At 42.5% G+C, this 17450-nt stretch overlaps 1 protein-coding gene across 5 annotated transcripts in view; it reads left to right on the forward strand.

Annotated features, from left to right (window-relative positions):
- LOC145993921 (ATP-binding cassette sub-family C member 4-like) overlaps positions 1 to 17450 on the forward strand; it is a 243132-nt gene that overhangs the window by 64198 nt on the left and 161484 nt on the right. The gene's annotated exons all lie outside the window — the stretch shown is intronic.

Here is a 17450-nt window from a genome sequence, read left to right on the forward strand (position 1 = left end):
TTGAAAATGTTAAATTTCCTCGCTTAAGTAAACAAATATTAATTAGTATATTGGTTGTCAGTTTTAAAAGAAGCAAAACAGTACGATTATTGCATTTTGCATTTCATTAATTTTTATTGATACAATACTCGTATTACTTTTAAAAAGTTATGGTACAATAGTAAGCTTCAGAAATTTTAGAAAAATTAAATTGAAAAGTTCTTTTGATGCCTCAGCAGTAACTGTTGACTCAACACAAATTCATTTCACGTTTTTCTTTCTTCAAACTGTACACATCAATCAAATCGTCTAAGACCCGCTATTGCAGCGCAATTACAGCACATGCCATCATGCCAAACGTCAAGATTTGCGGTATGGCTTCATAACAAAAATGTAGTAACTGAACTTAATGATGTTTTATTTTTTAGTCTATTTTAAGTTGGGGGGCCAGGTCCCCCTGGCCCCTCCAGAAATCCGCCTATGGGCGAGAGTATTATTTGTGACACAGTGAAGTTTCATGGAAATGCATTTTCTTAAAGCATGTTTCAGTTTTAAAAAAAAGGTAAAGTTCCCCGTGCCATGGAGGATGCGAAGATAGGGCACCACACAATCTCGCTCTCGGCTGAATCTTTACTAATGCCAGTGTGAAGACTACAGCAGATATCACGGTGGCTCCAAGTTTTTATTACTGTTAAAGTTTATATTACCTTTCAACAACCCAGTCTGATGTAGGGCTGATAACAGGACGAGACTTTACCCGCCCTCCAGGTACCCATTGATTTGAGGCTGGGTGAGCCCCAGAGCCGCATTATGCGGAAACAAGGCTGGAAAATTCAGACACTAGATCACAAACCACGGGAATCGAACCCGTGCCAGACACCCTACCGACTAGACCACGGAGGCACTTCAGTTTGAAAATGCCAGAAGAAATGAAACAAGGGTCTCCCTTGATCGATAAACTTAAAAGCTTTTTTTCATTACCTTCCTTGCATACTTTACATAACACCACCTTTTGATTTTCATCGTAAAAAATATCCACTTACGTTTGCCTGCCATGAACTTTGAAAAGTTCTACCACCAGCATTCTTTGTTTCCCCTTCACGATCCCTCGAATAATTTGAAAACGAACTTGGTATATCAGTAGTAGCCGATTTCCGAACCGAATTTAAATCTATACAGTATCGGAACAATTGGTAATAGTATTGTCCACCCACAGTCGCTTGATTATTACAATTTTATCCATGATATATAACACTAAGAAAACACAAGCATAATCAGGGTGACGATCAAAATAACAAATCCAAAATTCTTGACTTTTTCATGACTTTTTATTGATTTCGCCCCTTTTTTCTTAACATTTATTTAATTTCCCTCTACTTAGGTATAGTTGGAAATTAGAAAATTGATATTTTTATTCAATGTAAACCCCCTACCACAAGACCGGTTAAAATGAAAACTGAAGATGTACTTTAACAAGAGATTCAGACTTGTTTAAATTATTAATGCATGTAAAAATCAATGCTTCAGACTTCATCCTGGATGGGGAATGGCCACATTGCTTTAATATTTTTGCAAAACTTCACGCATACAAGAATGTAATTCTTAAGAAACAAAATGAACAAACCTTAACCACAACTCAATACAATTTTAGATGTCCAAATATTCAATTTTATCAAATCCCATTATAGGTACATAACAAATTCACTATACCGTGAAAAATATAAAATAAAATCTTGACCACAAGCCTAATTTCTTGACCTTTTCTTGACTGGTAGACACCCTGATAGTGTAATGCAGGTCTCGAAATGGAAATTTTCCTTAACATGGAGTTGTAACTTTTGTCTGGTTACTACAGCGACGAGATTAACGAATAGATTGCGCGTCAAATCTCCTGCATATGGCCTTGAATGGCTGAACAGTACCAGCGAATCACAGACGTGCGGCGTTGCCTAGTTCCGTTACAAAGGCGTTTCGCTCAACCATGCTGTCTTTTTTCCGTGTGAGATTTCGACATGGCACCGCTGCAATGCGCTGCTATTGGCTATCGCCATATGCAGGAGATTTGACGCGCACTCTAGTGAAATGACACTGTACTAAAATTAATAATAAGTATTATTAAAATATTTACACAAACATCAAATAATGCAAAATATATTGGACAAGAGGCTTGTTTTTTTTTAAATTTAAACAGAGGGAGATAATGAATGGTAGTCAGCTCACCCAAAAGGGGAAAGAAAAAATGAATTAAATGTACAGTCACGGACACTGCCGGGTTTTAATGAATACATTGACTTTCAGTGAAATCGTTACAACCCAGCTGTGTCCGTGACTGTACAGTCACCGATAATAAAAACGGGACACCTAGATCCTGAAATACTCTCTTCCTTGCAAGGTGTTATGTGTGTTGCCTAGCTCCACGGCGATGAGTAGATATTAATAGCAAATTTTCAACGACAACTTCTACCACCGCCGTAGTGTTAGGCAACACACATAACGCCTTGCAGGGCATATCTCATCGGGAAGGCCTTTCCGCACAGAGGGATATAGGGCATATATTTATTTTTCAATAGAAATAATTTAAGGAATGTTTACACCGAAAGCACAATCACATCGTAACATCACTGTACTAAAGTCAAGCACCTGATATAGAAGCAACAGACTGGCAAGTTTAACTTCTCTCTCTACGTTTTATTTACTAATTTAATTTTTGGGTTAATGGCGGGAAAAGACTATATTTTGCCACGTATGGTCACGAGATATTATTCCTTCTCTACACTCTCGGTTTTTAGTGCTGCAAATTTTGGAATGTATATTTTATTGTTCACTTTTCAACATACACTCAGGGTAGAGGCAGGGATTCCCAGTAGTGCAGATTAGGGCATTCAACGCCCTCTTGTGGTGAGCTGAAGTGGTGAGCTCGCCTTAATGGATTTCTCTCGTAAGGCATGAGCTCTATTTGATGGCGCAGTGTTGCTAGCTCCTTACTTGAAAAAATCACCAAGGTTTTTGGGGTAACCTAACCTAAAACAAGGAGCTGGCAACCTTTTTCTCGCAGTGTTACCAGCTTCTCACTCAAAAAAATCACCAAGGTTTTTTTTTCTTGGTCTAACGTAACCTAAAGCAAGGAGCTGGCAACCTTGCTTGAGGCTTACCTTACAGTGCATAAAGCAAGGTTGCCAACCCACTGGTACTTTTGCCATAGCCTTTTACAAGAAAAAAAAAAGAGAGAGGGAAGAGTTAAACAACCGACAGCTTACCCACAGCCTTTTTTGCTCTAACCTAACCTAAAGCAAGGAGCTGGCAACTTTGCTTGTGCAATCAACCCGGTTGACCACCCTCAAGTGGAGATCAGCGTTGCCAACTCCTCACTTGAAAAAAAAATCACCATGGTTTTTTTGGTCTAACCTAGCCTAAAGCAAGGAGCTGACAACTTTGCTTGTGCAATCAACCCGGTTGACCGCCCTCAAGTGGAGATCAGCGTTGCCAACTCCTCACTCGAAAAAAAAATCACCAAGGTTTTTTTTGGTCTAACCTAGCCTAAAGCAAGAAGCTGACAACTTTGCTTGAGGCTTGCCTTACAGCGCATAAAGCAATTTTTGCCAACCTACACACACTAAACAAGGAGAGCCGACAACAAATATGTACTGCCGTAAAAGAGAGAGAGATGGGTGGATGGTAATATAGTATGTGTGTGCGTGTGCGCGTATAATATGTAGCATTATTAACTAGAGTGTGTTGGCAATTTACTTACAACTAAAAAAAAATAGAGATGCCAACTTTGCTGTAAGATGAAGAGAGAGAGAGAGATTTATGGCTGGCAAGAGTAATGAGCGAATGCGCCATATCGTAATTTTCCAACTCCGTATATCGTGACCTTTGTAAACCTCTCTCGGGGGAACATTGTAACACAAACAAACAAACAAAATAATAATGGTTGTTTTTAGGATGCCTGGCCCCTATAACCTCGCCAGGGTGCGTGGTGCCCAACCAAAAATGTAAAAGTTTTCTAATGGCTGCGGTTATAGATTACCGCACCTCTGTAGAGTTTCACGTGTTTTTTTTTCCCCCCCCAAACTTCCATGAAACCCTACAGAGGACCTCCGTAATGCATGCAACGTGTACTAACGACTCTAGTGTTATTTGATGTTGTGATATTTTTGGATATAGAGTTTTATTGTGAGATATAGATAAAAATAATTATGTTTATTATAATATTTTCTTGATGAAGATGGAGAATGTATGTGTGTGTTACAAATAAAGTTGCATGCTTTTTTTTTCTAGTGTGTGTGTATGTGTTTTTGATGTTTCGACAGCATCTGAAACGATAAGAAAGAAATTTCATTGTTAATTTTCACGTGTAAAAACAACAACAAATTTTTTTTGTGCAAATTTTCTGATTGTCTCTCGTGCTATAGTGCAAAAAAGATATTGTAGCTGATAGCTAATGAAATTGATATTTGTAACTGATCTGAACTAGTGAAATTCGTATTGTGCTATTGTAACTGATTGTGCTAGTGCAGAAAATTTCTTATTATGCAAGAAAAGATGTTAAAAAACTTGTTAAAACTGCTCTGTGACCCTCTCGTTCTTCACGTCGTAGGCGAAGGACTTCTCTGCAATCAGGATGACACTGCATAGGGTATCCTCGGGCAAGGCATCGTGGAACTCGCAGACGACCTTGATGTTGGTTCGATCGTTGACCACAACCTTCTTTCTCTTAGATGTGTTGATGACGGTCATGGGTCTCCGTGCTTTGAACTCGCTGGGCGTGTAGTACATGTCCACGCTTCCCTCGGTCACGCGTTTGTAAGCCGAGAACGCTTCGTAAAGTTTGAGGTAATCGTTTTTGGTCACGTCGAGGTTGTAATTCTCGCGCGGGAACACTTCGTTGCGTCCATTCTTCAGATAAACGTTCTTGATCTTGCAGTCGTCGAACTTGCTGGAATCTTTTTCCTGATTCTTGTCCCTCCCGGTCTGAAAGAGCACTACGACGAAATCTGGCATGTCGAACTGTATGTTGTTGAACTGCGTCGTCACGTCGAATTCCATGTGACTTCCCGACGCCACCTTCTGCACGCACTGGTAACCGTGAAAGTGAATCAGCACCTGCGGACTTTTCAAGATCTCCGCTTTGTACTTGAGGGCGTAGTTCGTTTCGTATTCCACCACCGGCATTCTCAATTCCATGCTCCGGATGACGCATTTCGCTGCTTCGGGTAAAGTGTTGGCTATCGGCGTGGTGCCGTCCGGACCCAAAGTAGCGTATCGCATCAGTGCGTCGTTGTCGTTGGCCGCTTTTCGAAACGTGATCCTCAGTCCTCCCTTCCACATGATCTCCTTGTAGTCCGAGAAGAAACCAGGCAGCAGACGCATGGGAAAGAGCACCGTGTGACTTCTCGTCGATATTTTGGTCCCGGCTTCGAATCCCCCGGCCTGGTAGTACGCTGCGTCCGTTTTGGATAATTTCAATGTTCCCACTGCCGTCGACGTGATGCCTGGATAATCTATTCTGTCGATGACGGTGTTGTGTTTCCTCACCTCCACCTGCGAGAACAGGTGAGGCACGAAGTTGTCCACGAGTATCAAGTTTGCTGCTGCGGGAAACGCGTCTCCGCTTTCTTTCTTCACCACGTCGAATTGAAGGTAGAGGTCCGCTCTGTGAGGATGAATGAACCCGTCGCCTACGTCCACGTCGTATTCGATCTCCCTGTTCGCTTCGTTCAGATTGGCGAACGTGCGACGGTTGGGAGGGAAAGATTGCAATTCGTAACTTTCGATTTGCTCCATTTTTTTTTTCACTATGTGTGTTATTTATTATACGTTGATCTCCACGATGGCCGTCGTAGTGGCACCTGCGAAATCTACCACGTCTCCTTTCTCGTTCGTCACCACCAACTCTATGTCGTCTATGCGGTTGCGACATACTGGAAAATAGATCGGCGAAGAGGGCGTGTAGATGATCGGTTCCATGAACTCGGAACTTGGTTTGAAAGTGGCTATGATTCCCGTCTGCTTGTGACTTCCTAATAATCCGTCCGAGGATTTCGTGATCATACCTTCGGCCACGTTACAGTGTACGTTCAAAGTCTCTATGGCCAAAAATTTAGGAATGTTGGTTGCCACGTGCTTGATACCAGCTTCGAGTTTGGTGTCGTTCTCGAAACCTAAAAGTTCTCCCATGGTGCCCAGGTCCACGGTCTCCGTCGCCGACAGGATTTCCACTCTGTGCGTGACCGAATTTTGAGAAAGGTATGTGCCTTTGGGTAATTGAGCTTGCAAAGTGGAAAGATTGTATTGTCCTGGCGTGACGACGATGTGTTCGCTTCCGATGCTAATTTTGTTGTTGTGCTGCGTAACATTGGGTATGAGGTACATGCTGTAGAATGCACGCAGAGCCACGGATTTAGGATAGACGATGTCGTCGTGCAGCGTGAGTTTCAAGATTGAAGATTCGCTCGTGAGATGGAACACGCCCATCCTAGTGATGCTGTTTGAGGTTCCACAATGCTTTCTGGAAATCCTCGATCGTAGGGTTATTTATTTTAGAGAGAAACGCGAGCACGGAGAGGCAGAGATGGCCGCAGTTCACGTCTCCGAAATTTTGAATGCGTTCGTCGTTGTAGTATATAGAGGTTTTGTTCGTTTTCAGATAATGAATTAAATTTGCAGGTGGAACACCTCCGAAAGAATCGAAAACGAATGCTTTATTATTGTCGTTTTTGTGGTAACATATCCAATGCGTGCCTGGATTTTCTTGACCGTCCAAGTTGACTACTCCGCATTCTCTTCTTTTAACGCTTGAAGGTAACGAGTCGGACATGAAAACTCCTCTGAAGTGTTTGATTTGTAACGGTTCGATCAGAGATTCAATGTCTCGGTTGGTGAGTGCTTCTGTTTCTTTTTTTTAAACTTCTTCATCACGCCCTTCCCCTTCTTCTCCATGGCCAGGTTGTGACGTTTCTGTTCTTCCAACTCGGCCTTGTTCTTCTTCGAGTCGATGACGGTTTTCGCGATGGCGGCACTTCCGCCGGCCAAACTTCCAACGGCCCCCAATGCTGCCAGGATGGCCGGGATGCTGAATATGAAACCTCCGATCTTTTGCTGTTTCCGCGAACGCTGCAATCTTTTCAATTGAGGTGTGCTGAGAAGTAATTTCATTCCGTGTCCTTTCGACAAGCAAGAACGTTTCTTCTCGCGTTGTTTCTTGGTGAGTAACCCATCGAGGGCACCTAGATTTTTCAGATTGGAGTATGGTATCTGGTACACGACACCCTTGGGCTTCATGCTGATGCTCTATGTGTTATTTTCACGGTATGTTATTTATATATATATTCTGAGATTTTTTCTTGTGTAGTTTTTTACGGTATGTTATTTATATATAAATATTCTGAGATTTTTTTTCACGGTCCCACAGTCGCTACACAAATTCTATTACGTGCTTCGTTTTCTTGCCAAGAAGTTCCTTTGTCCCCTTGTACACGATTCGAGTTTTGTTCTCGATTAAAATAGATAGCTTCTCATCGGATAACATGTTAGCGTATCGATCTGGTAAAAATAGACTGTATTGTGCGTTGAGCAACAGGCGTACCTTGGGACCATACTGGGTAGAAACGATTGAACCGGAAGTTATCGTGTAAGGTTTGTCGACTTCCAATTCCTGAATTTTTACATACTCGACTGACAAATTTAGCATTTGTTTTAATGCTTGGAGATCACTTATTTTTTCGGTCGTCATATCAAAAAAAATTTCAAAGTGTTAGAGAGAAATTTAATTGTTTTTTTTCACGATGTGTGTTATTTATATATATATATACCGAAGATTATTTTTTTTCACGATGTGTGTTATTTATATATCAAGTTTTTTTTTTTTGCGATTTGTATCGTATATATATTATTATTTTTTTAACAGAGGAAGAAAGTCCGTGCTTCGGAAAACGCGAGGATGTGCGTAGTGATATCTTCCGTCTCCTGCATAGACTTGTACCAATCATCAGTATACTGTCTTCTTCCCTGCCTTGCCTCGTACAGTTCGTCCGACCTATCGTTTAATTTCTGCCCTGCAGCCGAAAGCAGAATGTTGAGATCACCGCACCTCAGGCCACTGATCTCCCGAAGATGGTCCTTGAGAACCATTTCACAAGGGATGCGAAATTCCGGCATTGTTCTTGCTATGATTACAAGTTTATTAACATCTCCGTTTACTACTTTTTTAAATATTTTAGATAGTAGCTCGGGTGGCAAATCGGTTATGCAAGCCATGTTGTTTTTTTTTTTTACTGTATGTTATTTATATACCCCACCCCAATTTTTGTTTCGTGTTCATGGCGATGGTGGTACCCAGTGCGGCGACCCGTTCACCCAACGATGCGTCTCTGCTCACGAACCTTTCGAAAGCTGCGTGCTCTAACTTTCTGTCTGCTTCGTGACGTGCATCCAGATCCGTCTGCGTGGTGTTGTAGGCGATGTCGTGATTTTTGCATGCGGCGTCCAACGGATTCACACCCTTGTCTCCTCTCTCCAATCTTTTCTCGAGTTTGGTACCCGGTCCGCAGTACTGGTAGCCAGGTAGATGCATCTCGAAAGGTAACTTGTTGATGATGTCGTTCACGAGTCCCTTTCCTTCGGCCACGTTCCAAAATTTCGGAGGCAGCGTGTTGATGATTTTGATCAGGTAACCTATGCCCTTGTCGTCGTTCACGATGAAGTTGGAAAGTTTCGTGCTGATCATGTCCACGATGCCAACCTTCTCGTTGTAGAAATTACGGTTGCCTGCATTCTCTTCGCCGGCTATCACCAACAATCGGTCCACGAGTTTCCTAACGTCGTCCACCCAAACGAATTCTTTGGGTAGCGTGTTGTAGCGTTTGACGCCGCTGCCCGTTTTGACCTGGTTCCAAATCGGTTTGATGAGATTCCTGTACTTCTCGCCGCTGCTCGATTTCACCCTATTCTGCGAGGCATCGTTGTTCTGGTACAAGGCATCCGTCATGATCAGAATTTCCTTGTAACTTTGGTAATCTTCGTCGGTGTAATCTTTCGGCTGCTTTTTGGCGACGAGTTCCCACAGTCCCACCGTACCCGGATACCTGGTCCAACTATCCTTGTCGCCTAAATTGACTTTAATGTCGTTGCCTTCGAAGGTCACCTTCGATTTCCCAATCTTCCACACCACACCGCCGCCTTCGCTGGTTTCCATGCTGGGATACAATCCGAACACTTCATCCTTGTCGAACTTCCCCGTGCTCAGGTAGTCTCGTGCCAAAGGCCCCAACTCGATTTTATCCGAAGACGACGACGTGCTGCCTATGGCTCGACGTCGTGCCGGTGCGTCCTTCAGTTCGAACGGCGTCGAAGGAATGCTCGAAATAGGCGTGGGTACGGCGTAACTTTTAGCTGCGAGCGGTACGAGTTCATTAATCAAATTTTTATTTTGTTCCGTGACACTTTTAATTTCTTTACCTAGACTGCTGATGGCATCGATCACAGGTTGATCCTGACGTTTCTTCTCTTCGTAGAATCCGCGATTCTCGGATTTCCAACCTTTGAAGCGTTTCGCGAGGTAATCGCGAAGCTTGAGATTTTCGTCTTCGATTTTTCGTTTCGTCATGACGTTATTTATATACGTCGTTTCTCACAACGTTGCAACGTTTAGAAAGTCGTTGATTTTGTTTCTGTATTTTCCATCGTTGGGTTTTCTCGTCATGTCGATCGTCACAAATCCGAAATCGTCACCGTTCCAGCAAGTAGAGCAGCAGCGTTCCGAAAATTGATTGTAGTTCATGTCTCCGCCTACGTAGTCATCGTATGCGTGCTTGAGGTTGGTGTGATCTTGACGAAACAAACATATGAAATTGGCGTTGTCGCGCACTAACTGTTTTGGAATTTTGGAAAACGTTTGAGCTAGGTAGAAACAATCCATTCCTTTGTGACGACCTTGCGTGAAAAAGTTGCGAATTTCATTTTGATTTTCCAGGATGGCGTCGTCGAACACAACGACTGAATTTTCACGACAATCGTCAAGTGGTTTTATTTCCGAAGCGAGCGTTGCAATGTCCAGACCATCGTACAGTTTCATCAGTTGCTGGTATTTGGATTGCTCCAAACTTTTCGAGAACACGTACAGGTGCCTGTTCTTCCAATCTAACCAATTCGGTGCGAGGAGAAAATTGTCCACGAGCAGTGTCGTTTTCCCACACCCCGATGGACCTACGATCAGACAGCGGATGCTGTCGGGAAGCAACTCGCCGTTCTTTTTCTTCGTTTGACTTTCCGGATCCGGTAGACGCTTCACCACGTTCCACGTACTCACAAGATCACTTCGTTCGCGTCGATCCAACTCTTTTCCGGAAGTCCCAGCCATTTGACAAACAGTTTGTCACCTTTCCTACGCAATACTTTCTCGATGAGGTACGTGTCGGGGTGTTTCGTTTTAGAGAGTTCCTCTTCGTAAAATCTTCCTTTCAAAATCTCGCCGCTACTATCTTTTATTATATACGTGTGTCGGTTTCCGGGTAAAACTCGAACCACCGTAAAGAGTTCCGTGCTCCAATTTTTTGTGAATCCCTTCTCGAAGGTGCGTTTGAATTTGCTGATCCTCACCTGGTCTCCAATTTTGTATTTAGCTTTTTTTGTCGTGGGTGTGTACTTTGGACAGTAAACGGTAGAAATTAAACGCTGCTCGTCGGATTTCGTAACGTCGGCTGGCTTCATGCCTATCGTTCTGTGTACCGTATCATTATAGGTGTCGACGAGTTCCGGCAGGATGTCGACCCATTTGTAATTTCCCCGAAGCGTGAATCGTTTCCACATGTGTGTTTTCAAGGTTCGATTGAATCTTTCCACGATGCTGGCTTTGATGTGACTGAAGCTAGAATAATGTCGAACGTCATGTTTTTGAATAAATTTTTGGAATACAGCGTTATAAAATTCTTTGCCGTTGTCCGTTTGCAGAAACCGAGGTCGTCTGCCACCGCTTTCGCGAAAAATTGTCTTGAATGCTTCCGTGATGCATGTTCCCGTTTTCGCCTTCAAAGGTAGAGCCCATGCGAATTTCGAAAACGTGTCTATGACGGTGAGGAGGTACTTGTTGCCCTTGTTCCATTTATGTATGTTTTTCAAATTGCCGCTACTCATCTCCACGAGGTCACTTTGCCAGAGGTCGTCGATGCCCTTGGTTACCACAGCCAAACGTTCGTAGTTGCGGCGTGCAGGTTTATGCAATTCTTCGACGATGGCTTGCCTAGACATTTTTTCTTAGAGATTACGTTTCAAGAGAAGCACCAGCGTGATGGGATTCAAAGAGGGTGGCACTTCGCTCGTGTTTTGAATGATCAGCTTATCGCCGGCACTCACGTCGAAAACGGTGAGATCTTCGTCTTCGTGTATTTCATATATGTTGCGCGTTTCGTTCCAACGTGCCAGAGGAATGTTTCCTGCTTTCTGGACACCACGATTCGATATCAAAGTCATGGTAGGAACGCTAGCTTTTCTGCCGTGAGACCAGTACGAAAATTCGTTTATCTGAATCGTGCCATCGAGGAGAAACTTGTAGTACGGATGATAAGGATGCAACATGTACAATTTGTTACCTTCGACGAACGTGGAGATTCTCTGTTGATTGGGTACGCTGTTGATTTCGATGGCTTGCAGAGAATGCAGTTTAGCGAATTTAGTGTCGACGCCGAGCAGATTACTGTGAACTTGTCCGAGTTTATTTTCGATGGGCAGCAAATGCTCGACTATGGTATCCGTTACGGCAGAAAACGACGGTTTGATTTTCACTTCCACGTTCAACTGCTTGTAGCTTTCGTTGAGTTCTTGCAACTTGGCACCGAAAGAGGCCAGCGTCGATTCCTGCGTTGATTCCAGCACTCCAACTTGATCTCTGACGTTGACGACGATGTTCTGAAGGTTCTCGACTTGATTCAATTTCGAGCTCTTCTCGGTAAGATCGTTCACGATGCTTCGCATCTCTGTAAACTGCGTGTGAAGGTCGGCGACGCTCTGCGAAGTGGGCAGCGTCGACACCAGCGAACTAATTTCGTCTCGAATCTGTTCCACGTTCGCCGTTTCCGTTTCCAGTCGTTTCAGCATTCGAGATATGTTTCTTTTCAAAACGTGCAATTCTTTGGAGGTGGGGAGATTGGCCACTTTACTCTCGAGATCGCTCAAAGAACTTTTGATGTCACTCGATTCGGATAGTGCCGTCACCGCCGTTTTCAATTTTTCCAAATCTTCGCTCGAAGGCACGCTCGTCCGTAACGATTCCAAGTCACCCTGTATGTTGTCGAGTACGTGATGAAAATGAGCGAGATTCGTTTCGACGTTCAAATTTTCTAAATATTCGATCTTCTGCTGAACCGTGCTTAACGTGTCTTGAATGCTCGTCAACGCTCTCGCCTCGGCGTGAATATTTTTAATTTCATCGTTGATCAATTCCAAGGACGCCTGAAGCGTAGCGATGGTGGTTTGAATGTGTTCGAAATCTCGATAGGCCTCCAATTGAATTTTTATGTTCGCGACGCTTTTACCGATGACCTGCAGTTCGTCCGACGATGGTAGGTTCGTCATTGTATCTTCCAAAGTCTGCAACTTGGATTTAATTTCTTCCAACGTGCTGGTGAATTCTTCTTGTAATTTGGAAACGTTGTCATGCAAGCGTTCTACATCAATATCGTTCACGACGGTTTGAAGTTCAGAGAAATTCTTTTCTATTGCGGAAGTTCGTTCTTCGATTTCGAGTTTCAATTTTTCCAAATCTTCATTTTTCGATTGAAATTGCTGTAATTTGGCCAAATCATTTTGAAGCGAATCCACGCTCAACTGTATATTTTGAACGTTGTCGTAAGAAGGTACGTCGACATAATTTTTTATCAGCGTTTTCAGTTCGGAATCGATTTTCAGAATGGGGTCGAGACATTGCGTTTGGAGCGTAGCGATTTCCGACTCTAAACTTTTGTTTAAGGTTTCCTGCAAAGCGATCAAATCGGTCCTCAACTTCTTAACTCGAATGTCCAACATGAGAATCTCTTCTGCGTGGTCTACGCGCTTGGTGTTGCCGAAAATGTCGTTAGGCATTTTTGGTTAACGGTTATTTATAATAGGATAGACGATTCGTAATTCTACGAAGAGAGGAATAAGTTTGTCGTAATCTCCGAGGAGTTCCATGTAAAGATAATCTCCTGCAGACACATCGTACGTAATGTTAGAAAGCATCTTGTCGTGCTTGATTCGAAAAATGTTCTTGCCGGTAGAAATTTTGATTTCGCCTGCGTTTTCCGGATTCACGGTGATTTGAAGTTTCCCGTCGATCGGAATTTCGTAGAAATGTAAATTGTTATTAAAAACATAAAACATCTTGCCCACATCGTCATTCAGTTTCGTCCAAATGCTGTTGAGGTGAATGATCAACAGACCGTTGAGTTTAGGTAAAACGGAAGGTAAGACTTCATGATCTGGTATGGTTTCCATAATGATCTGTTTTTTGAAACCGAACAAATTCATAGGCATGCTGGTTATTTAAGAATACGGTCATAGTTTTTTGTAATGACAGTCAAAGTGTTTTTTTTTTTGTTTTGTTTTGTTTTTATGAATCTTCTGTTGAAGATGGACATATGTTGCAGGTTTTGCTTTCTGCTAAGCGATAGTGCCCCCACGGCAATGTGTGAATACCACACTCGAGGACGCACCTCTTATCGTCGTTGGGATCCAGGGCAATTTTTCTAACTTTGTTTGTGGTGATGATATGGTCGACGCTCTGGATGCGCTGTTCTTCTCTTAGAACCGACGACCTGGTCTTGAGGCAATCGACAAAGTCCTCGAATGCGAGATGCTCCCGAACCACCTGTCTGCCGACACCCTTGGCCTTCTTGGTAACGCTGCCCTCGGCTTTGATGGCATAGGCCTTGGCGCGAAGACCTGCAAACTCGAGAATTACATCACCGTCCTTCTCGTCTTTGAGTTTGCCAGGCACTTTTTTGTTTCGGGGCAGGATGCCGTACTGGTTCGGCTGGGGATAGCCCGAGGTGTCGGAAGAGGTTAAGCAAAGCTGGTACCGTGACTATATCCCTGTATGCATCGGCTGAGTGGACGTGGTACACCAAGCTGTCCGTGTCCGTGTAGAGAAGCGAGATGTTGTGCCTATAATGTGGACGTAATATGTCGTAGTACGTCTCGAACATGTGCAGCTTGCTCAGGTCTAATACTGAGGCACCAACATAAATTGGCTTGTCGAGCCTCACCTCACTCTTCCTCATATGCACCAGAGCAAGCTGCTCATTATAAATGGTCCTCGATTTGAATAACGGGTTCGCTACGAGCCTGCGACATTGTGCTTTCCTCGTTACCAATTTTATGTCCATGCGATTCCGTACATTCTCCATAGTTTTGCCAAACACCGCATTGTTCATAAGCTTGAAGAAATCCTTATCAAGCTCAATCTGAGTCCTTGTATCCCTCCTGTGCTTGATAAATTTTATCCCGGGTGGAATGATATTTGGAGGGAAACAACACATTGTTAGTGATTTAGCCACTTCGCCAGTCATTTGCAACACTTGGACGCGTAAGGGGTATCCTGCGAGGACAACCTCACTTCCCCAGTAACTGAAATGTTGCAGGCTAACGAGGCTCTGGCGCCTAGACCTACGGCCAGTGCAATCCTGTGCAGGGCTCTGGTTTTTACTGTGTTAAATCCCTATATGTGCCGAGTGCTCCTTAACACCTCAGCTTTTAGCCTAGGCAAGGAAATTTTAATCCTCGCAGACGAGTGTTGTTTTAGTTATGGTACGGGGCTGCGTCTCGCATAGTGTCACGGTGCAAAAAGAGTAGGTGCTGACGGACCCAAAAATTGTTATTTCAATCAATCCTTTGGAGAACGTTTCTGTCAGACAATTAGAAGCTGCAGATAGCAAACACAGATGGAATAGCCTTAAGCGCTACTCTATTCCAGGAGCTAGCCAAACAAGTGGCGAGGGTTAAGGACCACCTCCCCCTCTCTTGTGTCCACGGCAAAAAAGTCAGAAAAAATAAAAGCTTCCTCACAGACAGTAGAAGGGACCAGATCTTCGTAAAAACATAAAAACATTTGATAAAATACTGTTGTCATCACCAGGGCCGGATTAAGGCGGGTGCTATTGATGCTGCAGCATTAGGCCCATTCCTTTAATAGGCCCAGATGAAAACAGACGAGAATTTTCCGAAAGCTGAACAGTTTTCTTTTTCTATACTAACCTGAAAATAAATCTTAGAATGAAATTTGGAGCCCCAATTTCGGACGCCTAGACACAGCGTTCCTTATTATACAGTTACTATTATTCTTTGCGCTGTGACGTAACTATAACGTCGTTGTGTTTATTGTTCAACGAAGATTTCAAGCATCAGGCCCAATTTCATCTTAATCCGGCTCTGGTCATCACCAAACAGGGATGACAAACGGCCGGAAATGTTAAAAGTCTGCCGAAGGTAAGCAAGATCGTCACATTCAACGAGCATGTGCCGAATACTTAAAACAACATTACAAACACGACACAACGGAGGGTCATGTTCTTGCAGCAAGTGACCATGGGTTAGACGGCTGTGTCCAATACGCATTCTGGTTAGAAGAACTTCTTCTCGGCGAGAGGGACGGAACGAGGAACGACAAGCACCTATGATGGGCTTAATAGCGTGAAGCATGTTCCCCGTTTCCGCATCCCACTCGGCCTGCTGAGTGTCAAGAAGGGAACAACGAAACGTATTCTGCAGGTCGACTATTTGTACGAGTGATACAATAAGTAGTATGATAAAGAATAAAGATACGTGGACTTTTTGCCACGAGCACGATAACCCTTTACGGAATAACTTATTTTTAAAACTATGAGCTTAAGTAAACATAAAAAATGCTAGATTTCTTTGTGATGGAGTTGATTGAATTGATGTTTTTAAGTCCACTTCATGCACAGTAAGTCTAATCGGAACTGGACCTACAGTTTAAAGGGGGATCTGAACCTCTATGTGCCTCCACCTGGTATCGAAAACCCGGGACCTTTTGATTACAGGGGACGACGCTACCGCTGCGCCATCGGTAAGGCCTACATTTATTTGTGAAATGCCAGAATGTTAGTGGGGGGGGAACGTTACCACAATTGTGAAGGAATTCCATTACAAAGACAATCTATCACGTTTAGGTGACAATTCAAAAGAGCTTATCCGTGATGTAAGCGCCAAGCCAGTTTCTTCAGCTGAGCGCCAGCTTCAATCCAATTCCATCAACCTAATTGAGGCAGACAACAGAAACAGGCTTGGTGCAGTGATTTTTTTTATCATTAGATGATCGCCAGTTTCTTATTCCAATGCTTCACACTCTATATACACTTTCATCCTTAAATACTACTGACGTTGAGAATCCTACAACTACATAGTATGGACGGTTCTGTCAGACCTCTGACTTGATTTTAAACTGTGAACTAGCTGTTTTGCTATTTTCAATTTATGATGCGTTTCTCATGACTTGACATGGTTGTAGAAGACTATTGTAAAGCAGTTTTCAATTATTTCCCGGCTTGGGCATGTATTTTGTGAGTGTCCATTCATTAATTTCATCATATCATCACCCATTTCAATGTTCGTAAATTAGCCAAAAGTGGCACAGAAAGCGAAATAAAATAAAGCAAATCAATCAATCAATTATTATTATTTCATTAAAGGAACGTAACGTAACGTAAATTATGCAAAGAGGAATAAAATCGGTCAAAAATTTGCAACGATTTCTTCTTTATTTTTTAAAAATAATTTCGAAATTCTAAAATTGTATTTGTCACAAGAGCAGGAGTTCAAAGTAATATGAAACCCTTGCTGAAATTGGAAAAGGGTAATGAGCCATTGGAAGGACAACGTAACAAAGACAAACATGACTACTGCTATGGTCTGTCAGACCGCTCGCCGAATATACGAAATACAGGGTGGATAAAAATCACGATTTTTATTAGAAAAAAATATTTTTGATGATTTTCTTATTGATATTGGACTTTTTTTTTATTTAAATCGATTTTTTAAAACCACCCTTAAAATTGCTTGCATGGTTTTTGGCACCGTACATATAGATGTATGTTTTTTTTTATAGAAAGGCTTTTTCTAGTAAACGGCCCTGTAAAATATTTGAACAGTTTAAATAAAGCAAAGAAAGAAATATGTAAATATACATTTTTCTGTTTCTGATACTGTATATATGAACCTACTACGGAAATGTTTGTTGAGTGTGTTAATGAAAGTATAATAATTTCAGTAACTTTTCTACCAGTGAAAATAAAAAAAATCCTATACTTGTAACTTAAAATATTTTTGTAGTCTTCGTAGCTGATTTTTAGCAATTCTTTAAATGATAGTTTGCAAAATATCAGCTGCCATCTTTATTTAGAGTTTAATAATAATGACACTATTTACGGTTTAACATGATTAGTATTTTGTATATTTTTCTACAAAAAAGGTTTAGTAGT

Source organism: Lepisma saccharinum, chromosome 10 (genome assembly GCF_977018435.1).
Source record: "Lepisma saccharinum chromosome 10, izLepSacc3.1, whole genome shotgun sequence".
NCBI lineage: Eukaryota > Metazoa > Arthropoda > Insecta > Zygentoma > Lepismatidae > Lepisma > Lepisma saccharinum.